At 45.3% G+C, this 21,250-nt stretch overlaps 15 non-coding genes and 1 pseudogene across 15 annotated transcripts; all 16 read right to left on the bottom strand.

Moving 5' to 3' along the window:
* Positions 1 to 708: 708 nt before the first annotated feature.
* LOC141217211 (U2 spliceosomal RNA) lies at positions 709 to 899 on the bottom strand. The gene has a single exon (XR_012286080.1). It is a non-coding gene; the product is annotated as a U2 spliceosomal RNA (small nuclear RNA).
* Positions 900 to 2,022: 1,123 nt separating this feature from the next.
* On the bottom strand, positions 2,023 to 2,213 carry LOC141217210 (U2 spliceosomal RNA). The gene has a single exon (XR_012286079.1). It is a non-coding gene; the product is annotated as a U2 spliceosomal RNA (small nuclear RNA).
* Positions 2,214 to 3,334: 1,121 nt separating this feature from the next.
* On the bottom strand, positions 3,335 to 3,525 carry LOC141217209 (U2 spliceosomal RNA). The gene has a single exon (XR_012286078.1). It is a non-coding gene; the product is annotated as a U2 spliceosomal RNA (small nuclear RNA).
* A 1,123-nt stretch (positions 3,526 to 4,648) lies between these two features.
* Positions 4,649 to 4,839, bottom strand: LOC141216655 (U2 spliceosomal RNA). The gene has a single exon (XR_012285679.1). It is a non-coding gene; the product is annotated as a U2 spliceosomal RNA (small nuclear RNA).
* Positions 4,840 to 5,961: 1,122 nt separating this feature from the next.
* Positions 5,962 to 6,152, bottom strand: LOC141217208 (U2 spliceosomal RNA). Its single transcript, XR_012286077.1, has one exon. It is a non-coding gene; the product is annotated as a U2 spliceosomal RNA (small nuclear RNA).
* A 1,123-nt stretch (positions 6,153 to 7,275) lies between these two features.
* On the bottom strand, positions 7,276 to 7,466 carry LOC141217207 (U2 spliceosomal RNA). The gene has a single exon (XR_012286076.1). It is a non-coding gene; the product is annotated as a U2 spliceosomal RNA (small nuclear RNA).
* A 1,118-nt stretch (positions 7,467 to 8,584) lies between these two features.
* LOC141216845 (U2 spliceosomal RNA) lies at positions 8,585 to 8,772 on the bottom strand. Its single transcript, XR_012285835.1, has one exon. It is a non-coding gene; the product is annotated as a U2 spliceosomal RNA (small nuclear RNA).
* Positions 8,773 to 9,566: 794 nt separating this feature from the next.
* Positions 9,567 to 9,658, bottom strand: LOC141216953 (U2 spliceosomal RNA; annotated as a pseudogene).
* A 1,120-nt stretch (positions 9,659 to 10,778) lies between these two features.
* On the bottom strand, positions 10,779 to 10,969 carry LOC141217206 (U2 spliceosomal RNA). The gene has a single exon (XR_012286075.1). It is a non-coding gene; the product is annotated as a U2 spliceosomal RNA (small nuclear RNA).
* Positions 10,970 to 12,090: 1,121 nt separating this feature from the next.
* On the bottom strand, positions 12,091 to 12,281 carry LOC141216677 (U2 spliceosomal RNA). Its single transcript, XR_012285701.1, has one exon. It is a non-coding gene; the product is annotated as a U2 spliceosomal RNA (small nuclear RNA).
* Positions 12,282 to 13,400: 1,119 nt separating this feature from the next.
* On the bottom strand, positions 13,401 to 13,591 carry LOC141216555 (U2 spliceosomal RNA). The gene has a single exon (XR_012285583.1). It is a non-coding gene; the product is annotated as a U2 spliceosomal RNA (small nuclear RNA).
* Positions 13,592 to 14,718: 1,127 nt separating this feature from the next.
* On the bottom strand, positions 14,719 to 14,909 carry LOC141216409 (U2 spliceosomal RNA). The gene has a single exon (XR_012285443.1). It is a non-coding gene; the product is annotated as a U2 spliceosomal RNA (small nuclear RNA).
* A 1,120-nt stretch (positions 14,910 to 16,029) lies between these two features.
* Positions 16,030 to 16,220, bottom strand: LOC141217204 (U2 spliceosomal RNA). The gene has a single exon (XR_012286073.1). It is a non-coding gene; the product is annotated as a U2 spliceosomal RNA (small nuclear RNA).
* A 1,121-nt stretch (positions 16,221 to 17,341) lies between these two features.
* Positions 17,342 to 17,532, bottom strand: LOC141216464 (U2 spliceosomal RNA). The gene has a single exon (XR_012285497.1). It is a non-coding gene; the product is annotated as a U2 spliceosomal RNA (small nuclear RNA).
* A 1,120-nt stretch (positions 17,533 to 18,652) lies between these two features.
* Positions 18,653 to 18,843, bottom strand: LOC141216463 (U2 spliceosomal RNA). Its single transcript, XR_012285496.1, has one exon. It is a non-coding gene; the product is annotated as a U2 spliceosomal RNA (small nuclear RNA).
* Positions 18,844 to 19,963: 1,120 nt separating this feature from the next.
* On the bottom strand, positions 19,964 to 20,154 carry LOC141217203 (U2 spliceosomal RNA). The gene has a single exon (XR_012286072.1). It is a non-coding gene; the product is annotated as a U2 spliceosomal RNA (small nuclear RNA).
* Positions 20,155 to 21,250: the final 1,096 nt, after the last annotated feature.

The raw sequence follows: 21,250 nt of genomic DNA, 5'->3' as shown, positions 1-21,250 counted from the left end.
CACGCGCAGCCAGCGTTCCATTGCCACATTCCGTCTACTGCAGGCGGGATACCTGGATGGCTGAATGTCACTGAGAAGCTCACAGAGACCGCCATAAGCAACAGTTTAAAAGAATGCCACAGACTAATCAACCAAACATTTTGGGTTGGTTTCTCTTTTATAGTCTGCAGGCATTAAATGAAAGAAGTCAGTGTTCCAGCAGAGGGAGACAACGTTTCAGAAAAGGCATTGTAGCAAACCAAAAAAGAAATTTTAAGCGCAGCAGAGTAACCAGCTCACATACCTGTTAGCTCAGGTGAGTTTAAAAGGCTGCTGTTGATAACAAGGGCATTTGCTAAATAGATGGTGTGTGTGCAACAATATACTGAAAGGTCAATTATATTGTGCAGCTTATCTCACCACCTGTAGTTATTTAGGTGAAAGCTCCAAAATGCTTGCCTAATATGTCTGTTTATCCAAAAGGAAGTATAGAGGGAGAGCTAGATAGATAGCATTGCATTACATTACATTACATGGCAATGCAATGCACAGTTGCTGAAGTTGAACCAAAATGAGCTTGTCATCTGGCTTCTGCAACTTTTAACATGAAAAATCCAATGAGGAGAAGAAAAGCAAAGCCAAAGAGTCCATCCCAAAATCCGACAAACAAGCAAAATGAACAAAAAGCATTGAATTCAATTCTTTCTGATTTTAGAAACTGCATTAAAGAAGGGGTGCACCGGTCCTGGAGATACTGCAATACCAGGTCAATGCGTGGAGTGGACAGAGCAAGCTCTTTTTCCATCTCCCTGTTCTAAAAATCCATTTAATATATGGTCCCCAGATAGGGGACGTATCAGATATTAAACTGATAAGAACAGATACTACACTTGATCTTAGCCAAAAGGCCGAGAAGCGATAACCAGAATTGGTTTCCGACTACGGTGCCACCCAAGGATTCTGAAAAGTCCATTTGTGGAGATGGCCACCTGGACTCCCGTTAAGAAGACATGCTGTCAACCTCTAGATCCCTCACATGCCTGCACTTTTCGGCTTGCTGCTGCTGCAATCCACGCGTTTTAGATCTGCATAACTCCACCTCTTTTAGCACAGTACCCTCAACCCCCGGCTGTTCCCACCCGCCTCAACACCGTTGGAAGGGAGGAGAACCAATTAAGGCGGGGGGGGGGGGGTGGAACGAGCAGCTGTCTACCCTTAGCAGGAGGGTTGCTGATTAATTACCTCTCTTGCTGCTGCTGCTGCTGGCTGTCCAGCAGCAGACTGAAGGTGGCTGCTGCTGTGCGCAGGTATATAAAGGCTAAGAGCCTATTATGACACGCGCAGCCAGCGTTCCATTGCCACATTCCGTCTACTGCAGGCGGGATACCTGGATGGCTGAATGTCACTGAGAAGCTCACAGAGACCGCCATAAGCAACAGTTTAAAAGAATGCCACAGACTAATCAACCAAACTTTTTGGGTTGGTTTCTCTTTTATAGTCTGCAGGCATTAAATGAAAGAAGTCAGTGTTCCAGCAGAGGGAGACAACGTTTCAGAAAAGGCATTGTAGCAAACCAAAAAAGAAATTTTAAGCGCAGCAGAGTAACCAGCGCACATACCTGTTAGCTCAGGTGAGTTTAAAAGGCTGCTGTTGATAACAAGGGCATTTGCTAAATAGATGGTGTGTGTGCAACAATATACTGAAAGGTCAATTATATTGTGCAGCTTATCTCACCACCTGTAGTTATTTAGGTGAAAGCTCCAAAATGCTTGCCTAATATGTCTGTTTATCCAAAAGGAAGTATAGAGGGAGAGCTAGATAGATAGCATTGCATTACATTACATTACATGGCAATGCAATGCACAGTTGCTGAAGTTGAACCAAAATGAGCTTGTCATCTGGCTTCTGCAACTTTTAACATGAAAAATCCAATGAGGAGAAGAAAAGCAAAGCCAAAGAGTCCATCCCAAAATCCGACAAACAAGCAAAATGAACAAAAAGCATTGAATTCAATTCTTTCTGATTTTAGAAACTGCATTAAAGAAGGGGTGCACCGGTCCTGGAGATACTGCAATACCAGGTCAATGCGTGGAGTGGACAGAGCAAGCTCTTTTTCCATCTCCCTGTTCTAAAAATCCATTTAATATATGGTCCCCAGATAGGGGACGTATCAGATATTAAACTGATAAGAACAGATACTACACTTGATCTTAGCCAAAAGGCCGAGAAGCGATAACCAGAATTGGTTTCCGACTACGGTGCCACCCAAGGATTCTGAAAAGTCCATTTGTGGAGATGGCCACCTGGACTCCCGTTAAGAAGACATGCTGTCAACCTCTAGATCCCTCACATGCCTGCACTTTTCGGCTTGCTGCTGCTGCAATCCACGCGTTTTAGATCTGCATAACTCCACCTCTTTTAGCACAGTACCCTCAACCCCCGGCTGTTCCCACCCGTCTCAACACCGTTGGAAGGAAGGAGAACCAATTAAGGCGGGGGGGGGGGTGGAACGAGCAGCTGTCTACCCTTAGCAGGAGGGTTGCTGATTAATTACCTCTCCTGCTGCTGCTGCTGCTGGCTGTCCAGCAGCAGACTGAAGGTGGCTGCTGCTGTGCGCAGGTATATAAAGGCTCAGAGCCTATTATGACACGCGCAGCCAGCGTTCCATTGCCACATTCCGTCTACTGCAGGCGGGATACCTGGATGGCTGAATGTCACTGAGAAGCTCACAGAGACCGCCATAAGCAACAGTTTAAAAGAATGCCACAGACTAATCAACCAAACTTTTTGGGTTGGTTTCTCTTTTATAGTCTGCAGGCATTAAATGAAAGAAGTCAGTGTTCCAGCAGAGGGAGACAACGTTTCAGAAAAGGCATTGTAGCAAACCAAAAAAGAAATTTTAAGCGCAGCAGAGTAACCAGCTCACATACCTGTTAGCTCAGGTGAGTTTAAAAGGCTGCTGTTGATAACAAGGGCATTTGCTAAATAGATGGTGTGTGTGCAACAATATACTGAAAGGTCAATTATATTGTGCAGCTTATCTCACCACCTGTAGTTATTTAGGTGAAAGCTCCAAAATGCTTGCCTAATATGTCTGTTTATCCAAAAGGAAGTATAGAGGGAGAGCTAGATAGATAGCATTGCATTACATTACATTACATGGCAATGCAATGCACAGTTGCTGAAGTTGAACCAAAATGAGCTTGTCATCTGGCTTCTGCAACTTTTAACATGAAAAATCCAATGAGGAGAAGAAAAGCAAAGCCAAAGAGTCCATCCCAAAATCCGACAAACAAGCAAAATGAACAAAAAGCATTGAATTCAATTCTTTCTGATTTTAGAAACTGCATTAAAGAAGGGGTGCACCGGTCCTGGAGATACTGCAATACCAGGTCAATGCGTGGAGTGGACAGAGCAAGCTCTTTTTCCATCTCCCTGTTCTAAAAATCCATTTAATATATGGTCCCCAGATAGGGGACGTATCAGATATTAAACTGATAAGAACAGATACTACACTTGATCTTAGCCAAAAGGCCGAGAAGCGATAACCAGAATTGGTTTCCGACTACGGTGCCACCCAAGGATTCTGAAAAGTCCATTTGTGGAGATGGCCACCTGGACTCCCGTTAAGAAGACATGCTGTCAACCTCTAGATCCCTCACATGCCTGCACTTTTCGGCTTGCTGCTGCTGCAATCCACGCGTTTTAGATCTGCATAACTCCACCTCTTTTAGCACAGTACCCTCAACCCCCGGCTGTTCCCACCCGCCTCAACACCGTTGGAAGGGAGGAAAACCAATTAAGGCGGGGGGGTGGGGGTGGAACGAGCAGCTGTCCACCCTTAGCAGGAGGGTTGCTGATTAATTACCTCTCCTGCTGCTGCTGCTGCTGGCTGTCCAGCAGCAGACTGAAGGTGGCTGCTGCTGTGCGCAGGTATATAAAGGCTCAGAGCCTATTATGACACGCGCAGCCAGCGTTCCATTGCCACATTCCGTCTACTGCAGGCGGGATACCTGGATGGCTGAATGTCACTGAGAAGCTCACAGAGACCGCCATAAGCAACAGTTTAAAAGAATGCCACAGACTAATCAACCAAACTTTTTGGGTTGGTTTCTCTTTTATAGTCTGCAGGCATTAAATGAAAGAAGTCAGTGTTCCAGCAGAGGGAGACAACGTTTCAGAAAAGGCATTGTAGCAAACCAAAAAAGAAATTTTAAGCGCAGCAGAGTAACCAGCTCACATACCTGTTAGCTCAGGTGAGTTTAAAAGGCTGCTGTTGATAACAAGGGCATTTGCTAAATAGATGGTGTGTGTGCAACAATATACTGAAAGGTCAATTATATTGTGCAGCTTATCTCACCACCTGTAGTTATTTAGGTGAAAGCTCCAAAATGCTTGCCTAATATGTCTGTTTATCCAAAAGGAAGTATAGAGGGAGAGCTAGATAGATAGCATTGCATTACATTACATTACATGGCAATGCAATGCACAGTTGCTGAAGTTGAACCAAAATGAGCTTGTCATCTGGCTTCTGCAACTTTTAACATGAAAAATCCAATGAGGAGAAGAAAAGCAAAGCCAAAGAGTCCATCCCAAAATCCGACAAACAAGCAAAATGAACAAAAAGCATTGAATTCAATTCTTTCTGATTTTAGAAACTGCATTAAAGAAGGGGTGCACCGGTCCTGGAGATACTGCAGTACCAGGTCAATGCATGGAGTGGACAGAGCAAGCTCTTTTTCCATCTCCCTGTTCTAAAAATCCATTTAATATATGGTCCCCAGATAGGGGACGTGTCAGATATTAAACTGATAAGAACAGATACTACACTTGATCTTAGCCAAAAGGCCGAGAAGCGATAACCAGAATTGGTTTCCGACTACGGTGCCACCCAAGGATTCTGAAAAGTCCATTTGTGGAGATGGCCACCTGGACTCCCGTTAAGAAGACATGCTGTCAACCTCTAGATCCCTCACATGCCTGCACTTTTCGGCTTGCTGCTGCTGCAATCCACGCGTTTTAGATCTGCATAACTCCACCTCTTTTAGCACAGTACCCTCAACCCCCGGCTGTTCCCACCCGTCTCAACACCGTTGGAAGGGAGGAGAACCAATTAAGGCGGGGGGGGGGGGTGGAACGAGCAGCTGTCTACCCTTAGCAGGAGGGTTGCTGATTAATTACCTCTCCTGCTGCTGCTGCTGCTGGCTGTCCAGCAGCAGACTGAAGGTGGCTGCTGCTGTGCGCAGGTATATAAAGGCTCAGAGCCTATTATGACACGCGCAGCCAGCGTTCCATTGCCACATTCCGTCTACTGCAGGCGGGATACCTGGATGGCTGAATGTCACTGAGAAGCTCACAGAGACCGCCATAAGCAACAGTTTAAAAGAATGCCACAGACTAATCAACCAAACTTTTTGGGTTGGTTTCTCTTTTATAGTCTGCAGGCATTAAATGAAAGAAGTCAGTGTTCCAGCAGAGGGAGACAACGTTTCAGAAAAGGCATTGTAGCAAACCAAAAAAGAAATTTTAAGCGCAGCAGAGTAACCAGCTCACATACCTGTTAGCTCAGGTGAGTTTAAAAGGCTGCTGTTGATAACAAGGGCATTTGCTAAATAGATGGTGTGTGTGCAACAATATACTGAAAGGTCAATTATATTGTGCAGCTTATCTCACCACCTGTAGTTATTTAGGTGAAAGCTCCAAAATGCTTGCCTAATATGTCTGTTTATCCAAAAGGAAGTATAGAGGGAGAGCTAGATAGATAGCATTGCATTACATTACATTACATGGCAATGCAATGCACAGTTGCTGAAGTTGAACCAAAATGAGCTTGTCATCTGGCTTCTGCAACTTTTAACATGAAAAATCCAATGAGGAGAAGAAAAGCAAAGCCAAAGAGTCCATCCCAAAATCCGACAAACAAGCAAAATGAACAAAAAGCATTGAATTCAATTCTTTCTGATTTTAGAAACTGCATTAAAGAAGGGGTGCACCGGTCCTGGAGATACTGCAATACCAGGTCAATGCGTGGAGTGGACAGAGCAAGCTCTTTTTCCATCTCCCTGTTCTAAAAATCCATTTAATATATGGTCCCCAGATAGGGGACGTATCAGATATTAAACTGATAAGAACAGATACTACACTTGATCTTAGCCAAAAGGCCGAGAAGCGATAACCAGAATTGGTTTCCGACTACGGTGCCACCCAAGGATTCTGAAAAGTCCATTTGTGGAGATGGCCACCTGGACTCCCGTTAAGAAGACATGCTGTCAACCTCTAGATCCCTCACATGCCTGCACTTTTCGGCTTGCTGCTGCTGCAATCCACGCGTTTTAGATCTGCATAACTCCACCTCTTTTAGCACAGTACCCTCAACCCCCGGCTGTTCCCACCCGCCTCAACACCGTTGGAAGGGAGGAGAACCAATTAAGGCGGGGGGGGGGGGGTGGAACGAGCAGCTGTCTACCCTTAGCAGGAGGGTTGCTGATTAATTACCTCTCCTGCTGCTGCTGCTGCTGGCTGTCCAGCAGCAGACTGAAGGTGGCTGCTGCTGTGCGCAGGTATATAAAGGCTCAGAGCCTATTATGACACGCGCAGCCAGCGTTCCATTGCCACATTCCGTCTACTGCAGGCGGGATACCTGGATGGCTGAATGTCACTGAGAAGCTCACAGAGACCGCCATAAGCAACAGTTTAAAAGAATGCCACAGACTAATCAACCAAACTTTTTGGGTTGGTTTCTCTTTTATAGTCTGCAGGCATTAAATGAAAGAAGTCAGTGTTCCAGCAGAGGGAGACAACGTTTCAGAAAAGGCATTGTAGCAAACCAAAAAAGAAATTTTAAGCGCAGCAGAGTAACCAGCTCACATACCTGTTAGCTCAGGTGAGTTTAAAAGGCTGCTGTTGATAACAAGGGCATTTGCTAAATAGATGGTGTGTGTGCAACAATATACTGAAAGGTCAATTATATTGTGCAGCTTATCTCACCACCTGTAGTTATTTAGGTGAAAGCTCCAAAATGCTTGCCTAATATGTCTGTTTATCCAAAAGGAAGTATAGAGGGAGAGCTAGATAGATAGCATTGCATTACATTACATTACATGGCAATGCAATGCACAGTTGCTGAAGTTGAACCAAAATGAGCTTGTCATCTGGCTTCTGCAACTTTTAACATGAAAAATCCAATGAGGAGAAGAAAAGCAAAGCCAAAGAGTCCATCCCAAAATCCGACAAACAAGCAAAATGAACAAAAAGCATTGAATTCAATTCTTTCTGATTTTAGAAACTGCATTAAAGAAGGGGTGCACCGGTCCTGGAGATACTGCAATACCAGGTCAATGCGTGGAGTGGACAGAGCAAGCTCTTTTTCCATCTCCCTGTTCTAAAAATCCATTTAATATATGGTCCCCAGATAGGGGACGTATCAGATATTAAACTGATAAGAACAGATACTACACTTGATCTTAGCCAAAAGGCCGAGAAGCGATAACCAGAATTGGTTTCCGACTACGGTGCCACCCAAGGATTCTGAAAAGTCCATTTGTGGAGATGGCCACCTGGACTCCCGTTAAGAAGACATGCTGTCAACCTCTAGATCCCTCACATGCCTGCACTTTTCGGCTTGCTGCTGCTGCAATCCACGCGTTTTAGATCTGCATAACTCCACCTCTTTTAGCACAGTACCCTCAACCCCCGGCTGTTCCCACCCGCCTCAACACCGTTGGAAGGGAGGAGAACCAATTAAGGCGGGGGGGGGGGTGGAACGAGCAGCTGTCTACCCTTAGCAGGAGGGTTGCTGATTAATTACCTCTCCTGCTGCTGCTGCTGGCTGTCCAGCAGCAGACTGAAGGTGGCTGCTGCTGTGCGCAGGTATATAAAGGCTCAGAGCCTATTATGACACGCGCAGCCAGCGTTCCATTGCCACATTCCGTCTACTGCAGGCGGGATACCTGGATGGCTGAATGTCACTGAGAAGCTCACAGAGACCGCCATAAGCAACAGTTTAAAAGAATGCCACAGACTAATCAACCAAACTTTTTGGGTTGGTTTCTCTTTTATAGTCTGCAGGCATTAAATGAAAGAAGTCAGTGTTCCAGCAGAGGGAGACAACGTTTCAGAAAAGGCATTGTAGCAAACCAAAAAAGAAATTTTAAGCGCAGCAGAGTAACCAGCTCACATACCTGTTAGCTCAGGTGAGTTTAAAAGGCTGCTGTTGATAACAAGGGCATTTGCTAAATAGATGGTGTGTGTGCAACAATATACTGAAAGGTCAATTATATTGTGCAGCTTATCTCACCACCTGTAGTTATTTAGGTGAAAGCTCCAAAATGCTTGCCTAATATGTCTGTTTATCCAAAAGGAAGTATAGAGGGAGAGCTAGATAGATAGCATTGCATTACATTACATTACATGGCAATGCAATGCACAGTTGCTGAAGTTGAACCAAAATGAGCTTGTCATCTGGCTTCTGCAACTTTTAACATGAAAAATCCAATGAGGAGAAGAAAAGCAAAGCCAAAGAGTCCATCCCAAAATCCGACAAACAAGCAAAATGAACAAAAAGCATTGAATTCAATTCTTTCTGATTTTAGAAACTGCATTAAAGAAGGGGTGCACCGGTCCTGGAGATACTGCAATACCAGGTCAATGCGTGGAGTGGACAGAGCAAGCTCTTTTTCCATCTCCCTGTTCTAAAAATCCATTTAATATATGGTCCCCAGATAGGGGACGTATCAGATATTAAACTGATAAGAACAGATTTTTTTTTTTTTTTTTTTTTATCGAAAGCCCGAATTCGTGTACAAAACCCGAGTGCGCTTAAAAAAGTGACAAGTGCCACAAAAAAAGTGCACTAGGATGCTGGTCTTCTTGAAACCCTCTCCAAAAGGAGAAGGGTCCCCCAAACCATTCCCCGTCCCTCCGAGCCAAAAGGCCACAGCGAGGAACAGGGACAAAAAGCCACCTCCAACCGAAGTCAGAGGCGACCCAATCTTACCCCCAGCACCTGCCCGAGTTCTCACCCGAGCAAGGCACTGGGAGCCAAAGACTGTGCTCCCCTCCCGAAAGAGGGGAGCCAACAACGCTCTCCTCCCGAAAGAGGAGAGCCAGGGGGGTTCAGGGGGGAGCGGAACCTGATGGCCACACACTCCACCCCTAGACCTGCCAAGAGAGGAACCCGTAAGGGAACCGCATCCCGACAAAATCCTAGTAGGACGTGACACACGTGAATAAGTGGACACACAGTGACAAAGAAATTAAATAAATAGTGAAGGTTTCACAGTATAATACTGCCCGGACCTTCGACCGGGAATTGAAAAATTCCCCATCCTAAGGCCAGAAGGCCCGGAATAAGGGTGTGTGCGAAGAAAGAAAATTTGAAGTGCTTGTGCAAATGTGCCATAAACTCAAGTGGGGTTCCCAATCCCAGTGAGTCAAGGCACCCCAGGGTCACCACTCCTGGGGCACTTCACACTTCGGGCTTTCGATCTTCCCCGGCCCAATGGCGTCGATCCTGGGGGGCCATGCTTTCCACCAGATGACTATATTAGCCACCTGGCGTACTAACAAGCGCCTAAACCCCAGTGTGCATAATGTATCAATCTACTAGGGCGGCCAACATCCAAAACCGCCTTTTCGAAAGATACTACACTTGATCTTAGCCAAAAGGCCGAGAAGCGATAACCAGAATTGGTTTCCGACTACGGTGCCACCCAAGGATTCTGAAAAGTCCATTTGTGGAGATGGCCACCTGGACTCCCGTTAAGAAGACATGCTGTCAACCTCTAGATCCCTCACATGCCTGCACTTTTCGGCTTGCTGCTGCTGCAATCCACGCGTTTTAGATCTGCATAACTCCACCTCTTTTAGCACAGTACCCTCAACCCCCGGCTGTTCCCACCCGCCTCAACACCGTTGGAAGGGAGGAGAACCAATTAAGGCGGGGGGGGGGTGGAACGAGCAGCTGTCTACCCTTAGCAGGAGGGTTGCTGATTAATTACCTCTCCTGCTGCTGCTGCTGCTGGCTGTCCAGCAGCAGACTGAAGGTGGCTGCTGCTGTGCGCAGGTATATAAAGGCTCAGAGCCTATTATGACACGCGCAGCCAGCGTTCCATTGCCACATTCCGTCTACTGCAGGCGGGATACCTGGATGGCTGAATGTCACTGAGAAGCTCACAGAGACCGCCATAAGCAACAGTTTAAAAGAATGCCACAGACTAATCAACCAAACTTTTTGGGTTGGTTTCTCTTTTATAGTCTGCAGGCATTAAATGAAAGAAGTCAGTGTTCCAGCAGAGGGAGACAACGTTTCAGAAAAGGCATTGTAGCAAACCAAAAAAGAAATTTTAAGCGCAGCAGAGTAACCAGCTCACATACCTGTTAGCTCAGGTGAGTTTAAAAGGCTGCTGTTGATAACAAGGGCATTTGCTAAATAGATGGTGTGTGTGCAACAATATACTGAAAGGTCAATTATATTGTGCAGCTTATCTCACCACCTGTAGTTATTTAGGTGAAAGCTCCAAAATGCTTGCCTAATATGTCTGTTTATCCAAAAGGAAGTATAGAGGGAGAGCTAGATAGATAGCATTGCATTACATTACATTACATGGCAATGCAATGCACAGTTGCTGAAGTTGAACCAAAATGAGCTTGTCATCTGGCTTCTGCAACTTTTAACATGAAAAATCCAATGAGGAGAAGAAAAGCAAAGCCAAAGAGTCCATCCCAAAATCCGACAAACAAGCAAAATGAACAAAAAGCATTGAATTCAATTCTTTCTGATTTTAGAAACTGCATTAAAGAAGGGGTGCACCGGTCCTGGAGATACTGCAATACCAGGTCAATGCGTGGAGTGGACAGAGCAAGCTCTTTTTCCATCTCCCTGTTCTAAAAATCCATTTAATATATGGTCCCCAGATAGGGGACGTATCAGATATTAAACTGATAAGAACAGATACTACACTTGATCTTAGCCAAAAGGCCGAGAAGCGATAACCAGAATTGGTTTCCGACTACGGTGCCACCCAAGGATTCTGAAAAGTCCATTTGTGGAGATGGCCACCTGGACTCCCGTTAAGAAGACATGCTGTCAACCTCTAGATCCCTCACATGCCTGCACTTTTCGGCCTGCTGCTGCTGCAATCCACGCGTTTTAGATCTGCATAACTCCACCTCTTTTAGCACAGTACCCTCAACCCCCGGCTGTTCCCACCCGCCTCAACACCGTTGGAAGGGAGTAGAACCAATTAAGGCGGGGGGGGGGGGGGTGGAACGAGCAGCTGTCTACCCTTAGCAGGAGGGTTGCTGATTAATTACCTCTCCTGCTGCTGCTGCTGGCTGTCCAGCAGCAGACTGAAGGTAGCTGCTGCTGTGCGCAGGTATATAAAGGCTCAGAGCCTATTATGACACGCGCAGCCAGCGTTCCATTGCCACATTCCGTCTACTGCAGGCGGGATACCTGGATGGCTGAATGTCACTGAGAAGCTCACAGAGACCACCATAAGCAACAGTTTAAAAGAATGCCACAGACTAATCAACCAAACTTTTTGGGTTGGTTTCTCTTTTATAGTCTGCAGGCATTAAATGAAAGAAGTCAGTGTTCCAGCAGAGGGAGACAACGTTTCAGAAAAGGCATTGTAGCAAACCAAAAAAGAAATTTTAAGCGCAGCAGAGTAACCAGCTCACATACCTGTTAGCTCAGGTGAGTTTAAAAGGCTGCTGTTGATAACAAGGGCATTTGCTAAATAGATGGTGTGTGTGCAACAATATACTGAAAGGTCAATTATATTGTGCAGCTTATCTCACCACCTATAGTTATTTAGGTGAAAGCTCCAAAATGCTTGCCTAATATGTCTGTTTATCCAAAAGGAAGTATAGAGGGAGAGCTAGATAGATAGCATTGCATTACATTACATTACATGGCAATGCAATGCACAGTTGCTGAAGTTGAACCAAAATGAGCTTGTCATCTGGCTTCTGCAACTTTTAACATGAAAAATCCAATGAGGAGAAGAAAAGCAAAGCCAAAGAGTCCATCCCAAAATCCGACAAACAAGCAAAATGAACAAAAAGCATTGAATTCAATTCTTTCTGATTTTAGAAACTGCATTAAAGAAGGGGTGCACCGGTCCTGGAGATACTTCAATACCAGGTCAATGCGTGGAGTGGACAGAGCAAGCTCTTTTTCCATCTCCCTGTTCTAAAAATCCATTTAATATATGGTCCCCAGATAGGGGACGTATCAGATATTAAACTGATAAGAACAGATACTACACTTGATCTTAGCCAAAAGGCCGAAAAGCGATAACCAGAATTGGTTTCCGACTACGGTGCCACCCAAGGATTCTGAAAAGTCCATTTGTGGAGATGGCCACCTGGACTCCCGTTAAGAAGACATGCTGTCAACCTCTAGATCCCTCACATGCCTGCACTTTTCGGCTTGCTGCTGCTGCAATCCACGCGTTTTAGATCTGCATAACTCCACCTCTTTTAGCACAGTACCCTCAACCCCCGGCTGTTCCCACCCGCCTCAACACCGTTGGAAGGGAGGAGAACCAATTAAGGCGGGGGGGGGTGGAACGAGCAGCTGTCTACCCTTAGCAGGAGGGTTGCTGATTAATTACCTCTCCTGCTGCTGCTGCTGCTGGCTGTCCAGCAGCAGACTGAAGGTGGCTGCTGCTGTGCGCAGGTATATAAAGGCTCAGAGCCTATTATGACACGCGCAGCCAGCGTTCCATTGCCACATTCCGTCTACTGCAGGCGGGATACCTGGATGGCTGAATGTCACTGAGAAGCTCACAGAGACCGCCATAAGCAACAGTTTAAAAGAATGCCACAGACTAATCAACCAAACTTTTTGGGTTGGTTTCTCTTTTATAGTCTGCAGGCATTAAATGAAAGAAGTCAGTGTTCCAGCAGAGGGAGACAACGTTTCAGAAAAGGCATTGTAGCAAACCAAAAAAGAAATTTTAAGCGCAGCAGAGTAACCGGCTCACATACCTGTTAGCTCAGGTGAGTTTAAAAGGCTGCTGTTGATAACAAGGGCATTTGCTAAATAGATGGTGTGTGTGCAACAATATACTGAAAGGTCAATTATATTGTGCAGCTTATCTCACCACCTGTAGTTATTTAGGTGAAAGCTCCAAAATGCTTGCCTAATATGTCTGTTTATCCAAAAGGAAGTATAGAGGGAGAGCTAGATAGATAGCATTGCATTACATTACATTACATGGCAATGCAATGCACAGTTGCTGAAGTTGAACCAAAATGAGCTTGTCATCTGGCTTCTGCAACTTTTAACATGAAAAATCCAATGAGGAGAAGAAAAGCAAAGCCAAAGAGTCCATCCCAAAATCCGACAAACAAGCAAAATGAACAAAAAGCATTGAATTCAATTCTTTCTGATTTTAGAAACTGCATTAAAGAAGGGGTGCACCGGTCCTGGAGATACTGCAATACCAGGTCAATGCGTGGAGTGGACAGAGCAAGCTCTTTTTCCATCTACCTGTTCTAAAAATCCATTTAATATATGGTCCCCAGATAGGGGACGTATCAGATATTAAACTGATAAGAACAGATACTACACTTGATCTTAGCCAAAAGGCCGAGAAGCGATAACCAGAATTGGTTTCCGACTACGGTGCCACCCAAGGATTCTGAAAAGTCCATTTGTGGAGATGGCCACCTGGACTCCCGTTAAGAAGACATGCTGTCAACCTCTAGATCCCTCACATGCCTGCACTTTTCGGCTTGCTGCTGCTGCAATCCACGCGTTTTAGATCTGCATAACTCCACCTCTTTTAGCACAGTACCATCAACCCCCGGCTGTTCCCACCCGCCTCAACACCGTTGGAAGGGAGGAGAACCAATTAAGGCGGGGGGGGGGGTCTGGGGTGGAACGAGCAGCTGTCTACCCTTAGCAGGAGGGTTGCTGATTAATTACCTCTCCTGCTGCTGCTGCTGCTGGCTGTCCAGCAGCAGACTGAAGGTGGCTGCTGCTGTGCGCAGGTATATAAAGGCTCAGAGCCTATTATGACACGCGCAGCCAGCGTTCCATTGCCACATTCCGTCTACTGAAGGCGGGATACCTGGATGGCTGAATGTCACTGAGAAGCTCACAGAGACCGCCATAAGCAACAGTTTAAAAGAATGCCACAGACTAATCAACCAAACTTTTTGGGTTGGTTTCTCTTTTATAGTCTGCAGGCATTAAATGAAAGAAGTCAGTGTTCCAGCAGAGGGAGACAACGTTTCAGAAAAGGCATTGTAGCAAACCAAAAAAGAAATTTTAAGCGCAGCAGAGTAACCAGCTCACATACCTGTTAGCTCAGGTGAGTTTAAAAGGCTGCTGTTGATAACAAGGGCATTTGCTAAATAGATGGTGTGTGTGCAACAATATACTGAAAGGTCAATTATATTGTGCAGCTTATCTCACCACCTGTAGTTATTTAGGTGAAAGCTCCAAAATGCTTGCCTAATATGTCTGTTTATCCAAAAGGAAGTATAGAGGGAGAGCTAGATAGATAGCATTGCATTACATTACATTACATGGCAATGCAATGCACAGTTGCTGAAGTTGAACCAAAATGAGCTTGTCATCTGGCTTCTGCAACTTTTAACATGAAAAATCCAATGAGGAGAAGAAAAGCAAAGCCAAAGAGTCCATCCCAAAATCCGACAAACAAGCAAAATGAACAAAAGCATTGAATTCAATTCTTTCTGATTTTAGAAACTGCATTAAAGAAGGGGTGCACCGGTCCTGGAGATACTGCAATACCAGGTCAATGCGTGGAGTGGACAGAGCAAGCTCATTTTCCATCTCCCTGTTCTAAAAATCCATTTAATATATGGTCCCCAGATAGGGGACGTATCAGATATTAAACTGATAAGAACAGATACTACACTTGATCTTAGCCAAAAGGCCGAGAAGCGATAACCAGAATTGGTTTCCGACTACGGTGCCACCCAAGGATTCTGAAAAGTCCATTTGTGGAGATGGCCACCTGGACTCCCGTTAAGAAGACATGCTGTCAACCTCTAGATCCCTCACATGCCTGCACTTTTCGGCTTGCTGCTGCTGCAATCCACGCGTTTTAGATCTGCATAACTCCACCTCTTTTAGCACAGTACCCTCAACCCCCGGCTGTTCCCACCCGCCTCAACACCGTTGGAAGGGAGGAGAACCAATTAAGGCGGGGGGGGGGTGGAACGAGCAGCTGTCTACCCTTAGCAGGAGGGTTGCTGATTAATTACCTCTCCTGCTGCTGCTGCTGCTGGCTGTCCAGCAGCAGACTGAAGGTGGCTGCTGCTGTGCGCAGGTATATAAAGGCTCAGAGCCTATTATGACACGCGCAGCCAGCGTTCCATTGCCACATTCCGTCTACTGCAGGCGGGATACCTGGATGGCTGAATGTCACTGAGAAGCTCACAGAGACCGCCATAAGCAACAGTTTAAAAGAATGCCACAGACTAATCAACCAAACTTTTTGGGTTGGTTTCTCTTTTATAGTCTGCAGGCATTAAATGAAAGAAGTCAGTGTTCCAGCAGAGGGAGACAACGTTTCAGAAAAGGCATTGTAGCAAACCAAAAAAGAAATTTTAAGCGCAGCAGAGTAACCAGCTCACATACCTGTTAGCTCAGGTGAGTTTAAAAGGCTGCTGTTGATAACAAGGGCATTTGCTAAATAGATGGTGTGTGTGCAACAATATACTGAAAGGTCAATTATATTGTGCAGCTTATCTCACCACCTGTAGTTATTTAGGTGAAAGCTCCAAAATGCTTGCCTAATATGTCTGTTTATCCAAAAGGAAGTATAGAGGGAGAGCTAGATAGATAGCATTGCATTACATTACATTACATGGCAATGCAATGCACAGTTGCTGAAGTTGAACCAAAATGAGCTTGTCATCTGGCTTCTGCAACTTTTAACATGAAAAATCCAATGAGGAGAAGAAAAGCAAAGCCAAAGAGTCCATCCCAAAATCCGACAAACAAGCAAAATGAACAAAAAGCATTGAATTCAATTCTTTCTGATTTTAGAAACTGCATTAAAGAAGGGGTGCACCGGTCCTGGAGATACTGCAATACCAGGTCAATGCGTGGAGTGGACAGAGCAAGCTCTTTTTCCATCTCCCTGTTCTAAAAATCCATTTAATATATGGTCCCCAGATAGGGGACGTATCAGATATTAAACTGATAAGAACAGATACTACACTTGATCTTAGCCAAAAGGCCGAGAAGCGATAACCAGAATTGGTTTCCGACTACGGTGCCACCCAAGGATTCTGAAAAGTCCATTTGTGGAGATGGCCACCTGGACTCCCGTTAAGAAGACATGCTGTCAACCTCTAGATCCCTCACATGCCTGCACTTTTCGGCTTGCTGCTGCTGCAATCCACGCGTTTTAGATCTGCATAACTCCACCTCTTTTAGCACAGTACCCTCAACCCCCGGCTGTTCCCACCCGCCTCAACACCGTTGGAAGGGAGGAGAACCAATTAAGGCGGGGGGGGGGGTGGAACGAGCAGCTGTCTACCCTTAGCAGGAGGGTTGCTGATTAATTACCTCTCCTGCTGCTGCTGCTGCTGGCTGTCCAGTAGCAGACTGAAGGTGGCTGCTGCTGTGCGCAGGTATATAAAGGCTCAGAGCCTATTATGACACGCGCAGCCAGCGTTCCATTGCCACATTCCGTCTACTGCAGGCGGGATACCTGGATGGCTGAATGTCACTGAGAAGCTCACAGAGACCGCCATAAGCAACAGTTTAAAAGAATGCCACAGACTAATCAACCAAACTTTTTGGGTTGGTTTCTCTTTTATAGTCTGCAGGCATTAAATGAAAGAAGTCAGTGTTCCAGCAGAGAGAGACAACGTTTCAGAAAAGGCATTGTAGCAAACCAAAAAAGAAATTTTAAGCGCAGCAGAGTAACCAGCTCACATACCTGTTAGCTCAGGTGAGTTTAAAAGGCTGCTGTTGATAACAAGGGCATTTGCTAAATAGATGGTGTGTGTGCAACAATATACTGAAAGGTCAATTATATTGTGCAGCTTATCTCACCATCTGTAGTTATTTAGGTGAAAGCTCCAAAATGCTTGCCTAATATGTCTGTTTATCCAAAAGGAAGTATAGAGGGAGAGCTAGATAGATAGCATTGCATTACATTACATTACATGGCAATGCAATGCACAGTTGCTGAAGTTGAACCAAAATGAGCTTGTCATCTGGCTTCTGCAACTTTTAACATGAAAAATCCAATGAGGAGAAGAAAAGCAAAGCCAAAGAGTCCATCCCAAAATCCGACAAACAAGCAAAATGAACAAAAAGCATTGAATTCAATTCTTTCTGATTTTAGAAACTGCATTAAAGAAGGGGTGCACCGGTCCTGGAGATACTGCAATACCAGGTCAATGCGTGGAGTGGACAGAGCAAGCTCTTTTTCCATCTCCCTGTTCTAAAAATCCATTTAATATATGGTCCCCAGATAGGGGATGTATCAGATATTAAACTGATAAGAACAGATACTACACTTGATCTTAGCCAAAAGGCCGAGAAGCGATAACCAGAATTGGTTTCCGACTACGGTGCCACCCAAGGATTCTGAAAAGTCCATTTGTGGAGATGGCCACCTGGACTCCCGTTAAGAACACATGCTGTCAACCTCTAGATCCCTCACATGCCTGCACTTTTCGGCTTGCTGCTGCTGCAATCCACGCGTTTTAGATCTGCATAACTCCACCTCTTTTAGCACAGTACCCTCAACCCCCGGCTGTTCCCACCCGCCTCAACACCGTTGGAAGGGAGGAGAACCAATTAAGGCGGGGGGGGGGTGGAACGAGCAGCTGTCTACCCTTAGCAGGAGGGTTGCTGATTAATTACCTCTCCTGCTGCTGCTGCTGCTGGCTGTCCAGCAGCAGACTGAAGGTGGCTGCTGCTGTGCGCAGGTATATAAAGGCTCAGAGCCTATTATGACACGCGCAGCCAGCGTTCCATTGCCACATTCCGTCTACTGCAGGCGGGATACCTGGATGGCTGAATGTCACTGAGAAGCTCACAGAGACCGCCATAAGCAACAGTTTAAAAGAATGCCACAGACTAATCAACCAAACTTTTTGGGTTGGTTTCTCTTTTATAGTCTGCAGGCATTAAATGAAAGAAGTCAGTGTTCCAGCAGAGGGAGACAACGTTTCAGAAAAGGCATTGTAGCAAACCAAAAAAGAAATTTTAAGCGCAGCAGAGTAACCAGCTCACATACCTGTTAGCTCAGGTGAGTTTAAAAGGCTGCTGTTGATAACAAGGGCATTTGCTAAATAGATGGTGTGTGTGCAACAATATACTGAAAGGTCAATTATATTGTGCAGCTTATCTCACCACCTGTAGTTATTTAGGTGAAAGCTCCAAAATGCTTGCCTAATATGTCTGTTTATCCAAAAGGAAGTATAGAGGGAGAGCTAGATAGATAGCATTGCATTACATTACATTACATGGCAATGCAATGCACAGTTGCTGAAGTTGAACCAAAATGAGCTTGTCATCTGGCTTCTGCAACTTTTAACATGAAAAATCCAATGAGGAGAAGAAAAGCAAAGCCAAAGAGTCCATCCCAAAATCCGACAAACAAGCAAAATGAACAAAAAGCATTGAATTCAATTCTTTCTGATTTTAGAAACTGCATTAAAGAAGGGGTGCACCGGTCCTGGAGATACTGCAATACCAGGTCAATGCGTGGAGTGGACAGAGCAAGCTCTTTTTCCATCTCCCTGTTCTAAAAATCCATTTAATATATGGTCCCCAGATAGGGGATGTATCAGATATTAAACTGATAAGAACAGATACTACACTTGATCTTAGCCAAAAGGCCGAGAAGCGATAACCAGAATTGGTTTCCGACTACGGTGCCACCCAAGGATTCTGAAAAGTCCATTTGTGGAGATGGCCACCTGGACTCCCGTTAAGAAGACATGCTGTCAACCTCTAGATCCCTCACATGCCTGCACTTTTCGGCTTGCTGCTGCTGCAATCCACGCGTTTTAGATCTGCATAACTCCACCTCTTTTAGCACAGTACCCTCAACCCCCGGCTGTTCCCACCCGCCTCAACACCGTTGGAAGGGAGGAGAACCAATTAAGGCGGGGGGGGGGTGGAACGAGCAGCTGTCTACCCTTAGCAGGAGGGTTGCTGATTAATTACCTCTCCTGCTGCTGCTGCTGCTGGCTGTCCAGCAGCAGACTGAAGGTGGCTGCTGCTGTGCGCAGGTATATAAAGGCTCAGAGCCTATTATGACACGCGCAGCCAGCGTTCCTTTGCCACATTCCGTCTACTGCAGGCGGGATACCTGGATGGCTGAATGTCACTGAGAAGCTCACAGAGACCGCCATAAGCAACAGTTTAAAAGAATGCCACAGACTAATCAACCAAACTTTTTGGGTTGGTTTCTCTTTTATAGTCTGCAGGCATTAAATGAAAGAAGTCAGTGTTCCAGCAGAGGGAGACAACGTTTCAGAAAAGGCATTGTAGCAAACCAAAAAAGAAATTTTAAGCGCAGCAGAGTAACCAGCTCACATACCTGTTAGCTCAGGTGAGTTTAAAAGGCTGCTGTTGATAACAAGGGCATTTGCTAAATAGATGGTGTGTGTGCAACAATATACTGAAAGGTCAATTATATTGTGCAGCTTATCTCACCACCTGTAGTTATTTAGGTGAAAGCTCCAAAATGCTTGCCTAATATGTCTGTTTATCCAAAAGGAAGTATAGAGGGAGAGCTAGATAGATAGCATTGCATTACATTACATTACATGGCAATGCAATGCACAGTTGCTGAAGTTGAACCAAAATGAGCTTGTCATCTGGCTTCTGCAACTTTTAACATGAAAAATCCAATGAGGAGAAGAAAAGCAAAGCCAAAGAGTCCATCCCAAAATCCGACAAACAAGCAAAATGAACAAAAAGCATTGAATTCAATTCTTTCTGATTTTAGAAACTGCATTAAAGAAGGGGTGCACCGGTCCTGGAGATACTGCAATACCAGGTCAATGCGTGGAGTGGACAGAGCAAGCTCTTTTTCCATCTCCCTGTTCTAAAAATCCATTTAATATATGGTCCCCAGATAGGGGACGTATCAGATATTAAACTGATAAGAACAGATACTACACTTGATCTTAGCCAAAAGGCCGAGAAGCGATAACCAGAATTGGTTTCCGACTACGGTGCCACCCAAGGATTCTGAAAAGTCCATTTGTGGAGATGGCCACCTGGACTCCCGTTAAGAAGACATGCTGTCAACCTCTAGATCCCTCACATGCCTGCACTTTTCGGCTTGCTGCTGCTGCAATCCACGCGTTTTAGATCTGCATAACTCCACCTCTTTTAGCACAGTACACTCAACCCCCGGCTGTTCCCACCCGCCTCAACACCGTTGGAAGGGAGGAGAACCAATTAAGGCGGGGGGGGGGGTGGAACGAGCAGCTGTCTACCCTTAGCAGGAGGGTTGCTGATTAATTACCTCTCCTGCTGCTGCTGCTGCTGGCTGTCCAGCAGCAGACTGAAGGTGGCTGCTGCTGTGCGCAGGTATATAAAGGCTCAGAGCCTATTATGACACGCGCAGCCAGCGTTCCATTGCCACATTCCGTCTACTGCAGGCGGGATACCTGGATGGCTGAATGTCACTGAGAAGCTCACAGAGACCGCCATAAGCAACAGTTTAAAAGAATGCCACAGACTAATCAACCAAACTTTTTGGGTTGGTTTCTCTTTTATAGTCTGCAGGCATTAAATGAAAGAAGTCAGTGTTCCAGCAGAGGGAGACAACGTTTCAGAAAAGGCATTGTAGCAAACCAAAAAAGAAATTTTAAGCGCAGCAGAGTAACCAGCTCACATACCTGTTAGCTCAGGTGAGTTTAAAAGGCTGCTGTTGATAACAAGGGCATTTGCTAAATAGATGGTGTGTGTGCAACAATATACTGAAAGGTCAATTATATTGTGCAGCTTATCTCACCACCTGTAGTTATTTAGGTGAAAGCTCCAAAATGCTTGCCTAATATGTCTGTTTATCCAAAAGGAAGTATAGAGGGAGAGCTAGATAGATAGCATTGCATTACATTACATTACATGGCAATGCAATGCACAGTTGCTGAAGTTGAACCAAAATGAGCTTGTCATCTGGCTTCTGCAACTTTTAACATGAAAAATCCAATGAGGAGAAGAAAAGCAAAGCCAAAGAGTCCATCCCAAAATCTGACAAACAAGCAAAATGAACAAAAAGCATTGAATTCAATTCTT

The sequence above is a fragment of the Phyllobates terribilis genome, unplaced genomic scaffold (genome assembly GCF_046119375.1).
Source record: "Phyllobates terribilis strain yellow unplaced genomic scaffold, ASM4611937v1 Scaffold_236__1_contigs__length_3049075, whole genome shotgun sequence".
Classification (NCBI taxonomy): domain Eukaryota; kingdom Metazoa; phylum Chordata; class Amphibia; order Anura; family Dendrobatidae; genus Phyllobates; species Phyllobates terribilis.
This window is presented reverse-complemented; position numbering and strand designations above follow the sequence as displayed.